The sequence below is a fragment of the Microtus pennsylvanicus genome, chromosome 4 (assembly GCF_037038515.1).
Source record: "Microtus pennsylvanicus isolate mMicPen1 chromosome 4, mMicPen1.hap1, whole genome shotgun sequence".
Lineage (NCBI taxonomy): Eukaryota > Metazoa > Chordata > Mammalia > Rodentia > Cricetidae > Microtus > Microtus pennsylvanicus.
Genome location: NC_134582.1, coordinates 29,746,167 through 29,761,801, shown reverse-complemented (window position 1 = coordinate 29,761,801; position 15,635 = coordinate 29,746,167).

Genomic DNA, 15,635 nt, shown 5'->3' with positions numbered 1-15,635 from the left:
ACCTGCAAAGGTATGGAAGCCAAACATTTACTTGCATTACTAGAGTCAAACATTTTTAGTTAAAAGAACACTCTTCGATTTATTCACTATTCCTCCCCGTCCATTTCCTCTGCCAGCTCTTCTTCTACACTGAGAGGCGAACACAGGGCATGCTAGGAAAACCCTTCAACACTAAACTCCCAACACTTGGAGATTCTAACCCAACCCTTCTCAGAACACACGGAAACGGGATTAGCACGTAATTTATCCAACAGCTACACAACAAAGACAGTGATAGGATTATTCTCAAGTTTAAGCAACTCGTAATTTTCATTGGAATCAGTTTTCAAGTCTAAAATAAGGAGCTGAAGGAAGGTAGAAGTTAGATTTACTGATATGATTCGGTGGGAGAGGGACCTTGAGGGCAGGTGGGTCCAAACCATGGCACGTGAGAGCTGGAGGCAGGTGAGGGACAGACCTATCAGGCAGACAGAGGTTAAAGTGGGGAGTTTTATTGCGATAAAGGAAATGGGAAAAGAGAAGGGTGGGGGGGGGAGCAAAGACTTGCTTGCCTCTTCAGAAGACCAGCCGGAAAGAGAGAGCAGAAATAGGCGGAGCTTGTCTCTTAAAGAGACCTTTTGCCCCTGCAAACAGACTAAAGTAACCTAGCAGCCATAGGGCCCTGGGCTGGCTAAGGTACTGCCTGGGTTCATTCTGCCAGGTGACATAGGCCAGCATAATGCCTGAATTCTAACATTTACAATGTAATTCCGGGGTTAAACAAGACGCTCGATTGCTGGTGGGGACATGAAAGGAAGCTCAGGTAAAGCCGTGGTTGGGCAAGTCATTCCAATAAAAAGACAGACAGCAACCAAACAAATTTCATTAAAGAAAGCCACCCACGCTAGCTGAAGGAGACCTTGAGCCAGAGAAATGTAGACAGAATGAATAGGTTTCAAAAGTTCAGTCTGGCTAGCTAAAATAGGCTTGGAAATAGCAGAAATAATAATGCCTCCAGAGTAATCGTAGTTTTTATTAAATGCTATCTACTAGTCATGATACTAAACATCTCATAATTCTCAGCTTAAAATATCAAAAAATAAATAAATAAAAGGAGGAATAATGATCCCATTTTTGGTGAAGGGGCAAACCAAGGCATTATGGGAGAGCTGGGGCTTGATGTTCAAATTCCATCACTGAGGCAGAGAAGAGAGAAGTAGAAGATGGGTAATTCTAACATCAAGGGTTGAAGAGCCAAGACTCATTGATAAGTAGACAGTGTGGGGCTCCTGCAGACTGTCAATGAGTTTGAATACAATAAGTTACCCAGAACCTACTTAAAACTGTCTTTAAGTCATAACTTAGCTTTGTTGATTTGAGGTTACTTGTTTTCATTTTGTTTCCATTTCACTGTAAAGGTAAAAAAGTGGTAGTGGTGATTGAATCTTGTCAAACAATTAGTCTAGAAGGTTAATGTTTACACAAAATAATAATCAAGTAATTTGAATAATAGTTAAATATTTATAAATTCTAGCAAATATTAACATACATATTTAAAATCTTTCAATTAATTAATTGATTCTTTTATTTATTTTCATTTTATGTGCATTGGTGTTTTGCCTTCATGTATATCTGTGTGACAATGTCAGATTTTAGAGTTACAGACAGTTTAGAGCTGCCTTGTGGGTGCTGGGAATTGAGCCCACGGCCTCTGGAAGAGAAGTCAGTGTTCTCAAACTCTGAGCAATCTCTCTAGCCTCTGAGTCTTTCAATAAATATTTACTGAGTGTCCACAGTAAACCAGGCTCCATTCTAGATGCCAGAGATACCAAAATCTCTATTGGGACTTAGATTCTAATGAAGCTGCAATATAGTAACTAAACAGCTAACAAAATATGGTTATTTCAGATGGCAACAAAAGTTATGAAAAAAATAAGAAAGGCTGGCACATCGGAGGTAGGGCAGAAAGAATTGATTTCTATCTGCTTCCCTTTCTTTAGAATATGTATGAGGGTCTTCTTTTTATAATATAGACTATTCTTCAGAATTGGATTTACTATTTTTTTTTAATTTAAAAAAGTTTATTATAGTCCCTCGGTGGTGGTGCATGCCTCTGATCCCAGCACTCAGGAGGCAAGATGCAGGGGGATATCTGAATTTGATTAAGGCCAGGTCTACAAAGCAAGTTCCAGGACAGCCAGAGCCATTACATAGAGAAATCCTGTCTCAAAAAACCAAAACCAAAACAAGGAATTGGGTTTAAAACAGACTTCAAAATTATGCTTTAATTAAAGGGAATGAATATTAACCAAGAATTGCCTGCTTCATTTGGGCCAACCCCAGAGAAAACAGGCCTGGGCTCTGTGTGCCTGAGGGATTTACGGAGTAAAGTTCCCTGTGAGGTTTCCACTCCACCGTTGGCATTTTGCAGCGTCTTCTTTCTGAGAAACTCAAAGCCTGGATCCCAATCAGCTGTTAAACATTGATGAAGTAGCTGACTGCTGTAGTCTGCTGAGTTTACACAGTAAAAGCACAGGACACATCCAGTCATAAAATGAGGCCAAGTTCCTTATACTGTATCTCCTCACCCAGCCTAAAGACAAGCGGTGGTGCTTATTCTTAAAGCCACTTGATAAGCCAAGCTTCGCTGACACCCATGGAAGGCTGTCCATCTCTGAACAAAACAGAGGAGTGGATTAAGGGAGTGGAGGTGGGGGCAGGGAGGGAATGGGAAGCAGGTGGCTGGGGAAACTGCAGTCAGGATGTAAAAACTAAACAAACAAACAAGCAAATAAATAAATAGCTATTTTTTTAAAAAAGAAAAAAATTAGACCAAGTTGAAAATCCAGACTGGTGTCCTGAAGTTATTACTAGAAAACTCCCAGTCTTGGCTGCATCTTTTCCATGTGTCCATTTTGTTTTTGTCAGCAATCAATAATACTGAAAAATATGGTATAATACTATACAATAAATACAGAGATACCAGAGATACCAAAGTCTGTAATGTTTGGGGGAATGTTGACATACATCAGCATATAAACACAAGCCTTTGGTGAAGTTCACACATGCATTTCTTGGAAGTATACAAACTTCCAAGAAATATATGTGGTTAATACAGAATTTGATTCAGGATGCTGGTATTGCCATTCACTACACGGGGTGCAAGCCTGCAACCCCAGCACCCAGGAAGCTGAGACAGGCAGACACTGAGTCTGAGGCTAGCCTGAGATGCCTAACAAGACCCTGCCACAAAGAAAATAATGAATAAAAAGCTTTAAAATTACTGTTTTATTAAAAATGCTAAAAAACGCACAGTTTGGGGGTAAACAATAAAAGGGAAAGAATGTGAGGGGGAATGGAGAGAAAGGGGGCTGCCTATCTATACAGGAAAGTGAAGGGATTACCCCGCTGGGGGTCTTGACCACGGATCCATCTTACTTCTGACAAGGAAGTCCTGCCATCAGATTCACAGAGAGATCTGGGTGGCTGTCACACCCTTTGTGGAAGCCATTCCTCGAACAAAACCAGTGCCAGGGAAGACGGCATACATTGAAAATCACACTTGGCTTGGACCAAAACCCATAGTTCCATTAGAGAGCCGTCCCCAGTGTTCGTTCTCGGAGCCGGAGCCGGAGCCGGGGCAAGCAATGCATTTTCTTCCAGTTGATCCAGAATCCCTGTGGGATACTGACTCCATCAAATGCAGATTGACATCTATTTGCAGTGCAAGTAGAAATGGCGGTCTCACTCTGAATTATTTAACATGGCAACATTTTGCACATATAAATCATGTCCAGCTTTATTAGATTAGGCCAATTGAGGAAATATATACACCTGCCTGTCATGTAAACCCCTTCATCTTGGGGAGCAGACTCCCCAGGGGGACATCCCAGGAAGTAAATTGAATGCTGAGTGGTTTACCCAGCGATAGGCCCGAGTTGAAAATTGAAATTCTTGTATGGACATTGAAATTCACATCAAAAATGAAAACCTAGGTATCTCTCCTGGTTGCCAGGGTGCTGATCACCAGGGAAGTTTAGATTGGCATGACTATGGCAGTTGGCTCTGTGCCTTTCTGCTGGAGCTGGGCCCTGTTAATGTGATAGTGTACCTCAGGTCGTCTCAGGTCTTCAGAAGAAACACGGTCTACAAACGGCAGCCTATCACTTGCATAAATCAACCACGTTGCTTGATATGATTTCCCTGCTTTGTGTGTGGGGGGGGGCCTTGTCAGAAAGGGGTAGGAGATGATAAGTGTTTAACAGCGAACTAAAGCACAAAGATTAGCAGGCAATGACTTTTTTATCAGACAAGCCGACGTAGTGATGCTCAGCTGATAGACTTAATTTCTATTACAAGAGGCGAGGGTGGGGTGGGGGCGGGGTTATGTCCAGGCCTGTGCTCACTGTACTCATGAAATCACTGCAGAGAATCTCTCATAAAAAACAAACTGCATTGCAAATTACGGTCCGTGTTAAAGCTCTTCCCAATTTAAGATCGGGGGCGGGGGAGGGTGGGTGGTGGGGAGTCACTTAGTGCCACATATGGGGACAGCGTTGGAAAATGGCATTGTATCTCCAGTCTCCTCACTCCACCCCGCCCCCACTTCCCCACCCTAGTTAAAGGGAGAGACTATTCCTCTGAAGAGAAAAGGCACTGTGAGGGGACCCAGCGCCATTACGCTGAGAGCCGAGAGGCACAGAAAGAAAAAGGCCACTGGTCTCAGTTTACTGCCACAATGGCCTTTTATGAGAGGGATTAGACACGCCAGGAGCTGGCACAGCATTCAGCGGTGCCCCTGACGACAATCTGGAAAAAAGATGATAAAATCAGTTTGTCGGAAGGTTAGATCACCAAAGACTTCCGAGATTGGCTTTCTGGAATCCCACCCCCTTTGGAAAGAAGATGAAAGAAAGGAAGAAGAAAGAAAGAAAGAAAGAAAGAAAGAAAGAAAGAAAGAAAGAAAGAAAGAAAGAAAGAAAGAAAAAGATGGGCTGAAAGCTGATTTTTTTTTCTCCTTTCCCTTCCTTCCCCCAACTCTATGTGTGCAAGATGTAGCATTCAGAAAACACGTTGAGCGGGTTGAGGCATTAAAAAGATCAGTCTTTGGCTGCTCAATGAAAGGGTGCTGTGCATGTGACTCACATACTAAACGGAACCTGCCTTCAAAGCCCGTTTTACTGCCTAATTATATATACACAAAATGTAGCTGTCTGTTTCAATCAAATCATAGGAAAAGGAATAAAACTCCTCTAAAGATGCAATTTTCATGGTTTGTCATAACCTTAGAAACACTGCTAACGCCAAAGGAGGAAGTGCAGCTGCATGGTCCAGATAAGGTGCCAGTAATTGTTTTTCTTTTAATTATTACTTTATAAAGACATTATACCTCCTCCTCTGAAGGAAAGTCGGTGTCCTCTGCTGTCTCTCTCTCGCCCCCTCCCTTCCCATTTTCACAGGGAGCTTGTTGATATGCATTTCAGCTGGGGCTGGAAGCCAGCGTAGCTATGGAAATAATATTTAAGTAACCACATAACTACAGGCTTTCCAACAGTTCCAGGGAGGAAACCATTTTGAAATTTATGTTCTAAATTGAGTGGCACTTTCCAGAACACAGATAGAGCAAGAGAATGCAGATAAAGTGCTCAGACCTCAACAAGGTCAGCAGTCAGGCTACACTGGAGTCCTCTCCACTCGTAATAACTAATATGCTTATTTTTTTAATTATTAATCACATGGACATTTTCATTCTTGTCAGCCTCACTGAAGAACGATGTAATAAAACACACAAAAGGCTCCCTCTCCCTCACATTTTCTATGTGAAGATCTTTTTTTTAACAATAACCCAAAACTGTAAAGTTTAATAAGCCATTACTAATTTACATATTTTCATAGATTCAAATCATTAAAATGCAATGATATTTTAATGGCTTAAATATATCTAATTGCACATTAGAAGTCTCTAACACTGGAGATGGCACTGACCATACCACTGAAGGCCACCAAGTGTTTATTTCAGAGCGCAGTGGCTCCTCCTAACATTTCTTGGAGAATCAGGGGTCACAGTTGGATGAGTAAACTGATTATCTTATAACAGGCATATTTTTCAAAAGTCATAATCTTAGCTACCATTCCCCTTCCCCTCTTTTTAATTTCCCTCCACCCACCCCAGTTCTAGCTCCAGCCCTGGTAGGTTTAAGATCTGAGGTCCAAATCCACAGAGTAAATAACATAATTTGTTGTGTTGATTAGGCAGACACGTTTGGTAATGCTACTCTCAACCACTCTGAGCTCTGGAGCTGAAGAGACACATGAGAAAATCAGAAAGTTAAAGGGACTTAAGGCTTGGGAGGCATTGCTTAAATCCCAGATTCCAAAGTGGAGCTTGTGAAACTATTAAAAAAGAAGTGTGCATGATGTTCCAGCATCATTATTCTCAACAGCTGAAAGTGGAGCCAGTCCAAATGTCCATCAAATGAACGATTAAACAAATTACAGTATGCACATATAATGAAATAGTATTCAGCTGTAATAAGGAGCAAAGTACTCATAGACGCTATAATGTAGATGAACCTTGACACTATTATACTAAATGGAAGAAGACAGACATAAAGGGTCACATGCTAAATGACTTCATTTATATGAAGTATGCAGAATAGTTAAAACCAGAGATACTGAAAGTGGAAAGACAATTGTTAGGGACTGAGGGAAGGAGGGATTTGGGTGTAACTGTGATGGGGGAGTGTCATATATCAATCTGTTGATTTCATTGGCTAAGCAATAAAGAAACTGCTAGGCCCATTGGATAGGCCCACCCTTAGGTGGGAGGAGTAAACAGAACAGAATGCCGGGAGGAAGAGGAAGTGAGGTCAGACTCGACAGCTCTCCTCTCCGGAGCAGACGCCTTCAGAGAGAGGCCATGCTACCTGCTCCAGGGAAGACGCACGCTATGAAGCTCCAACCCAGGATGGACTTAGGCTAGAATCTTCCCGGTAAGCGCACCTAGGGGCGCTACACAGATGATTAGAAATGGGCCAGAGCAGTGTTTAAAAGAATACAGTGTCCGTGTAATTATTTTGGGGCATAAGCTAGCCGGGCAGGGCAGGCAGCTGGGGTGTTTGGGGACGCAGCCCCGCCGCCGTCCATATTACTACATAACTGCTTAGCAGGTGTAGGGTTTTACACGCAAATGATGAAATGTTTTAAAATCTGGCATTGTAGTTATAAAACATTAGACACAAAAGAACTGTTTTTCTTTTAAAACTGTTTTGTTATGAACATTTGCTTCAATGAACCAAACAGAGTCTTAGTACTCCCTCAAACATTTACTCACTCCCTCACTCACTTACTCATATTTTAAATTTATTTTTATTTCATACACACTGCATATGTGTCCAAGTGAGGGTTTCAGATCACCTGAAACTGGAGTTACAGGCAGTTATGAGCTTGCCATCTGGGTGCTGGAAACTGAACCCAGGTCCTCTGGAAGAACAGCAAGTGTTCTTAACCACTGAGCCATATATGAGAAAACATGAGATATATGTATGTGCGCGTGCACACACATACACACATACATCTATATCACTAGGTTGTTGGGTCTAAAAATGGGGCCCCAAGACCAGCAACTTTAGCATTATCTAGGAACTTAATTGAAATAGAAAACCTTGGCTTCAATGCCATTCTTGTTGAAAACTCTGGGAATGAAATGGAGCAATCCAGATGGAAAAGAGGCCTTTGGGTGATTCTCAAGGTACCTCTAATTTGAGAGCCAGGGGTGCATTAGGATGACCCTGACCTAATACAGAAAAGAGAATGATGCTACAGAATCGATGAAGTGACTAAGTCTTCAGGAAGATTCACAGAGGTAGTAGAGGAAATCATCAGGAAGAATGAACTATTGACTGACTTACAGACATTTCACCCTGGTAAATAAAGAGATCAGTCAAAAACAAACACAACAAAAACAAAAAGAAAAAAAAAGATAAAAACCAATTACAACCTGGTGGTGGTGGAGCATGCTTCTAATCCCAGCACTCAGGAGGCAGAGGCAAGCTGATCTCTGCAAGTTCAAGGTCAACCTGGTCTACAGATTGAGGACAGCCAGAGCTGTATACTAGGCATGCACTTCCCCAGGGAGCTATATCCATTGCCTCTGTTTTCATTATTAAAAATAGAACTAGTTAAGTTGAAAGAAAATGTGATATGTTAACTACAGAAGGGTCAGAGATAAATTCTGATGACATGCTAAGGAAGAGTAAGTGATGAAAGCTGAACAATAAGTGATCTGAGTTGAGGTGTGACTGGTTAGAGATTTCTAGAGGTCTCAGAGTGGCAGGCATCAGTACTGAATCTTTCTGGTCAATATTTTGCCACCTACTTTGCAGAAGTCAGGGAGAAGGAAAGTGATTATTAAATCTGACACACCACTAGGAAGGCAGGAAGACTTCTTTGTTGATAGAAGGTGGATTTAGACAAATTAGGATGAGACGGATAGTAATGAGAAATCTGAACAAGGATAAAGATTACATATGGTATCTAATGAGAATTTACAAAGGGGACAGAATTAAGATTTGTATTGGGACCAGTTTAACGGAGAAAGTCCTAAGAGATTTGACTTTCTGAAAGTTCCATATTAATTGTAAATCTGCTCTTAGACCACACCAAGGAAAAGGAAGCAACTGGGAAATACTTCTGTCCTCTGTCATCAAATCCAGGAGGAGGATTATGTTAAGTACTGAAGGAATTTGAGGACAAGATGGCATTATGTACCAAGCTAGAGATGCCTGGAGAGAACAATCCTGAAACACCCCCCCACACACACACACACACACAAAACGGGGAATTTTGAAATGACTTGAACTGCGTTTGATCAGGAGCTCACTGGGCAATCTATAGTACTAGATGCTAGAGACAAAGGGGAAAACCAAAATTGATACTCTGTCGTGTGATACTTAAAATGGAGTGGATGAAAATAGATAATATGAGAAAAACAGTGAAACAGAATTTTCCAGAGTGATAGTAATAAGAAAAATAAAATAACAGAAGACCAGAGAAGATTGGTTCAGGCAGCATTTGATAGAGGCCAGATAACACCTTTCGAAGTAAGGACGGGGCATGGAAACTCCATTTTAGAGCAGGGGCGGCTAGAAGACAACATTTGAAATGGAGGGTCAAGCTCTCTGTGCAGAGGAAGCAGTCTAGGCAAAGGCCACCAGGCAGGCGTGGGCTTGGTGTCCTGAGGCAGAGAAAGAGGAGAAACAAGGGAAATCCAGGGGGGTAGGGAGTTATGCTGTTAGAGCTGTGGATAGGAATGAGGTCAGTCAGGCTCCTCCATCCACGTGTAGGAGTCTAGATTTCATTCCAAGTGAAAAGGGAAACCACTGGAAAGAACTCAGAGGGAAATGATAGGATCTGACTTGCATTCTTAAAACACTGACTGGGCTCTTATCTGGAGAATGGATTATGGGCCAGACAGAAGGGAAGATGGCATGAGGAAATGAGATGGGAGACAAGGTAGGACCAGTCACAACCCGAGCGTGGGTAGGTGGTAACATAGGAGCTGGTAAAGCCTTGTTCCAGGCTGTGTGCTGGGCAGTACAGCCACTCACAAATAGAAGCTGAAAATCACGTATACTACAATTGTAGCAAAGGCCTCAAATAAAAAGGGAAAAACTGAAGACCAAATTCATGGGGGAAAAAAAAAAATCACAGAGGTGGGCAGATGTGATAAACAGTTATCATGGTAACAAAAATCCTTAAATTTACACAGAAAATGATCCATTCACACGTTAAAAGTAAATACTGACGACATATGCCAGTCCCCCCAGTCCAGGAGTTCTTGAGTTTAAGGTCAACCCTGCCTACACAGCAAGAACTTGTTTAAACTATTCTTAACTCCAATAAACACAGAAACAAAATCGAATCTGCTTTCATAAAAAGGCTCTGGATGATAAAACATTATTTTCCTGGTAAGATGTCACTCTCGTGCATGATGTGAGACTTGACATTTGCTCCAGCTGTCTTTTTTTTTTTTTTTTTTTTTTTTTTTTTTTTTTTTTTTTTTTGAGACAAAGTTTCTCCGTAGCTTTTGGTTCCTGTCCTGGAACTAGCTCTTGGAGACCAGGCTGGCCTTGAACTCACAGAGATCCGCCTGCCTCTGCCTCCCGAGTGCTGGGATTACAGGTGCGCACCACCACTGCCCGGCTTGCTTCAGCTATCTACACTCCTTTCGATGGCAACACTTTGGTCACTGTCTTAGTCACTGTTCTATTGCTGTACAGAAACCAAGGACCTCTTATACAAGAAAGCATTTAAGGTGGGCATTGGTGGTGCCCACCTTTAATCCCAGCATTTTGGAGGCACAGACAGGTGGACCGCTAAATTTGCAGCCAGTCTGGTGTACAGAGTGAATTATAGGACAGTCAGGGCTATACAGAGAAACCCTGTCTCAAAAACCAAAACAAACAAACAAAAAACCCCAAAAAAGGAAAAGAAAGCATTTAATTAGGGGCAGGGTTACAGTGCATTATCATCATAGTGGGGAGCGTGGTGGCAGGCACAGTGATGGAATACTAACTGAGACCTACGTTCTGATCCACTGGCAGTGAGAGAGGGTCTAGCATGGGGTTTTAAAAACTCAAAGCCCACCTGCCCAGTTACACACACTTCTTCCAACAAGGTCACGTCTCCTAACCCTTCTAACCCTATCAGAGTTCCACTCCCTAACGACTAAGCATTCAAATCTATAAGTCTATGGGAGCATTCTTATTCAGACAACTACAGTTTCTTTTCCACAAAGGAACTACTTTGAGATATCAGAGACTTCTAAAGACCCATGATGCCTCATTTCTCTGCCAAATAAGCACCTCTTAAGTTGGCTTCTGCTCCTGCTTGTGAGACCATTAAATCTCAGGTACAGAGTGTTACATTTTTTCTCACCTACAAGTCAACTCAGTAGCCATGACCTTTGGTCGACTGCCTTGGATTTTTAACTTTCCCCATTACCCTTCCCTTCTCTGTTCTTCCTTATAGCCATATCTGTTAGGTTCTGATGAACCAATCCTGGCAGCCAGGACCAAGAAATACCATGAAGTAATTGTGAGAGCATCATAGCTTCAAGACCTGCTCCAGGGAAAAGTTTCCCTAATGCAGGTGTACCAACTCTGCTCAGGCAAGGGCAGGGGGAGGGGTCTCCAGCGAAGTTGTTCCAGCTCTGCTCGGCTAGGAGAAAGCTTTCCCAGCTAAAGTGGTGCAGCTCTATTCTGCTCTGGAGCAAGTTGTTACAGCTGGGCTCCGCTCCGGTGAAAATGTCACACTGCCCAACAAACCTCACTCAAGAGATTTAATAGGAAAGAAGAAGCCGGGGGGGGGGGGGGGGGGGGAAGCTACCTCCAGGGTGAGAAGCAGCAACAAAATGAGCAGGGTATAGAGCTTATATAGGTTTTCAGGGGTGGGGAGGCTTGAGATTGGTGAATTTTTATGGCCTGATTCAGGGGAAGCTTAGCGATTGGTGGGACTTTGTGCTCAGGATCTCAGGGATTGGTGGGATTCTGAAGTCCGACTCTGGGCAAGCTGAGGGATTGGTAAAATTTCAAGCCCTTAACCGAAGATATGTAATTTGTCCTTTATTTGGAAAAAAGCCCTTGAACCCCACTCCCCCCTTTTTTTGTTTTTTGAGACAGGATTTCTCTGCTTCACAATCCTGGCTGTTCTAGAACTTGCTTTGTAGACCACGCTGACCTTGAACTTACAGAAATATACCTGTCTCTGCCTCCCAAGTGTTGGGATTAAAGGCGCCCACCACCACTGCTGGCAAACCCACTTTTATGTGTCTCTAGAAATCAAAACAATTCCAGGTCAGTCTCCAAAGCTACAAAGAAACCCTGTCTCAGAAAAAAAAAATCAAAACATATTTGTCAATAATCCCTTTTTTATTAAAAAACAAAGTGTTTAAAACTTTTGAAGGCTCCAAGCAATTACTACATCACCTCTAATCTGAGAGGTGTCCCAGTCCATTGCTATTGGAGCTAATGGACAGATTTTCTTATGGAGCTAGCATGGTCCTATGCCAGAATGATGGTAAGGTCAATTGGCTGAAGTCAGGGTTAGATAATCTAAACTGAATGGCTTCTCCAGAAGTTGTGGAGAGCATAGCTTGTACAACAAATCACAAAATAAACCTCACTGTGGAGTCAGGAGATGAAGGATGCCTGTTGCCAAATCAGAATCCAATGTCCAGGGCCCACATAATAGGAGAGAACTGATTTGTATAGCTTGTCCTCCCATCTACATGCATGTTCTGTGATTCATACAGGTAGGCAGACGGGCACACACACACACACACACACACACACACACACATCTTAAAAGTGTGTACTGAGTCTGGGACATCACAGTTCAGCGAGTGCCTGTTGAATAAATGAATTACCATATGAATGAATGAATTACAATATGAGACCACAAAACAGTCATGAAAAGCATATGCTCCCTGTCTGGGTTTTAACATACACTTCAGCAATGGTTCTTTCCACGGGACAATAACCAACTCTTGATACTAATGAAGATGAGGCCACTACAGCCTTCTACTTATTCTTTCTAGGCCTGAAGGAAATCCAGGAGCAAAAACAAGCCCCTTCTCCTGAGACTCAGCAAGAGACACAAACTCCCAACGCTGAAGAGTTGTAGTTAAAGTGTAAACACTAACTTTGTATATAGTTTTACGACTCAATTTCCCCTTTTTTATGAGAGCATAAAACGCATTTTAAAAAATAAATAAATCTTTAATGGAAGTGTATGATAGTTGACATGGGAAGTGTCTGAATCTGTCATATACAATACAAGTACATATTTAAATACACATATTATGAACATTTAAAACAGCCATGGCTCAATATAATGTTAAGCCTCTTATCTGAAGCATTACTCTCTAAATATGAACCCACTTGCATCTTAAATACAGTTTGCCTTACATGTATAGGCAAACTGTAAAATATTTTAATCTAATGTTTATTCTAGAATTTTCTCTGTCTTTCAGAAAATATTATCCTATATGCTCAGTTTACTAAGATAAAAACATAAAAATTCCTCATCTGTACTTTTTGTCTTAATGTAAAAAATCTATCACATAAATAGGAAACAGTTTCTTTCCCATAATTCCTTTCCCGGGCTCTCCTTATTTCTATTTTATGGCATTAACATTCTTATCTTCTCTTATGAGTTAATCAAATGTAAGTCAATGTATCTGGACCCAGCGTCACTGGTGCGCGAATACCCAGCTCAACATCCCGAGAGAAATCACCACTTAAACATTCTTCTGGCCCAGTGCTTTGTACATTTAACCCAACAGACTAGCTTGCCATCACCTTGGCTTGGTTTCCCTTCATGCTCTCTAACCTGGCTCCATTCAGGAACTCAGTGGTCCCTTCCCATAAGATTCCCCTAGTCTCTCCCCATCCTGTGGTCCCAGTGATGCTGTTATGATGACTTCTCGGCATGACTGTCTCCTCCTCTTTAGAGACAGTGATTCTAGCTCCTCACTACCTGATCTGGCACCAGTCTACCCAGACCTCAAACTACAATCAGTGTCTAATACAACCAGGCTGTCCTATTTTTTTCCACATAAAATTCTTCACAGACTTCTCACTGTTCTTCAAGGATGGTACATGTTTGCAAACCTTTATGAACTGGCTCCGACCTCCTCTATAATCCTATCTTAGGCTACTTCTTCCACTTCTTAAACAGGGGCTTTGTCCCCTACCTGCCCTATGTCAAAAGGAGAGCAAACAGCATCACACGCCCCGCTAGCGCTCTATAGTTTTTTTTCAATTCCCTTTGCCTGATTGTTTTTTCCTTCCTCAGCTTCCAGGAAAGTGTTTTCTGACTTCCCATCACATTAAATAGTCCTCTTCTGTTTCCCCACTGAACCCCATTCCCACTGTACATGCCTGGTGTCAGTCCACCTGCATGGACCATACTGTTCCCAGAGGAAGGGAGGAAGAGGTCCATGTCTCCATTTTTGAATAGACAATAGCTAGATGGTGCCTGCTATTGTGTATGTACTGATAAAAATGTTTGATGAGTGGAAGTTCATTTCAAATCTTCGGAAAGACCTGCAATTGGCCTATGCACTTCCAGAAACAGGAAAAAGGGGGCTCACAGGTTCATATGACCTTATATGACCACATACAGTAAAAGCAGGTCGGCTGTGTCCAAGACAAACTGCAGTAAGTTAAACCCCTTTTGCCTGTCTCTCCTCTGTGTTTTAACACATGTCTAATTTTAGATCCCTCTCACCTGCTCCACTTCCAAGGTTTAAAGTTCATGATTAATCTGTTTGCCTTAATGCCGCTGAGAATGTGCCAATGACCTCAACTGAACTGGGAAATATGAACTGAATAAGGAATTAAAAACAAAAAACAAAACCAAAACCAAAAAGACCCTCTAGATCCTAAAGAAATACATTCATGCAAGATTCTGTTGTAGACCTTTGCTCACTGGAAAACGTACCCTGATTCCAAATAGCAATGGTGGGCTGCAGTAAACAACATTAAAGGGCAAACAGTCCTTGTTAAAGAAAATGCTGTTTCAGGCTAAAGTCCCCGAGATCATAAAAGATACATGATGTGATAAACAAAACCAACCAGACAGGCCTGTTCAGTGACTAACCACTGATTGAATTTTCCAACGCACATGGACTGTCTGAGAGATAAAGCATTCACAAAAGGTCCATGTTAAATATTAGGCTGTCAGGTTTTTCTGTTCTTTTTTTATGTTTCTACTGAGGTCCAGGAACAGTTGAACATTTTCCTTCCTCTTTCAATTTTCTTCCATTTCTGACTCTTATTGGTTGTTTGTGTTTTTGAATTTTTTATGATGTGTGAAGACTGGCAAACAGTTGCTATGATTGTCAAATGCCTTAAATCAAGAAGAGAAAAATGCAATAAAACAGTTTCCATGGTAACCCACTGCAACTTAGTACCTCTGGATTATGAGCCAGCTCACATCCATGATCATTACTTGTTGACAGGCATAAATGGAGCCTAAAAGCATTAATTTTAGAGATAGAGCTGAGATATAGGGCTAAGTTATAATAACGTTTCAATATTTCCAAGGCAGCAACAGCAAACGGACACCAATTGTGTCACAGTTTAGATGACGTTAATAAACTAAGCAGAAAATTTTGGAGAAATTGACAAGCTTTCCTCTCTAGGTGGCATAACAAATGTGCGCTCCCCTCTTGAGGCTGCAAGTAGTAGCAGACACATGTTTGATGGAGTTAAAAGAAAGCCAATGCCAGAAATCATATGGAATGCTAGCTGGGTATATTAATGCAGGAAGAGCTCCAATATTGAATGACTCTTTAAAATGTGGGTAGCAGAAACTCTCTTAGAACATAAATAGGTATATTTTAGTAGGCACAATTCCTTTCCTCCTTTTCTTTTAGTGATTTTAAAGTGTGTGTGTGTGTGTGTGTGTGTGTGTGTGTGTGTGTGTGTGTGTGTGTGTAGAAAGAGGCCAGGAGAAGGTATTGGCTCCCTTAGAGCTTACATGTAGTTGTGAGCTACCCAACATGAATTCAACCAAACTCCCATTCTCTGTAACAGCCTTAACTGCTGAGCCATTTCTTGAGCCCCCTCTTCTTTCTTTTTAAAAGATTA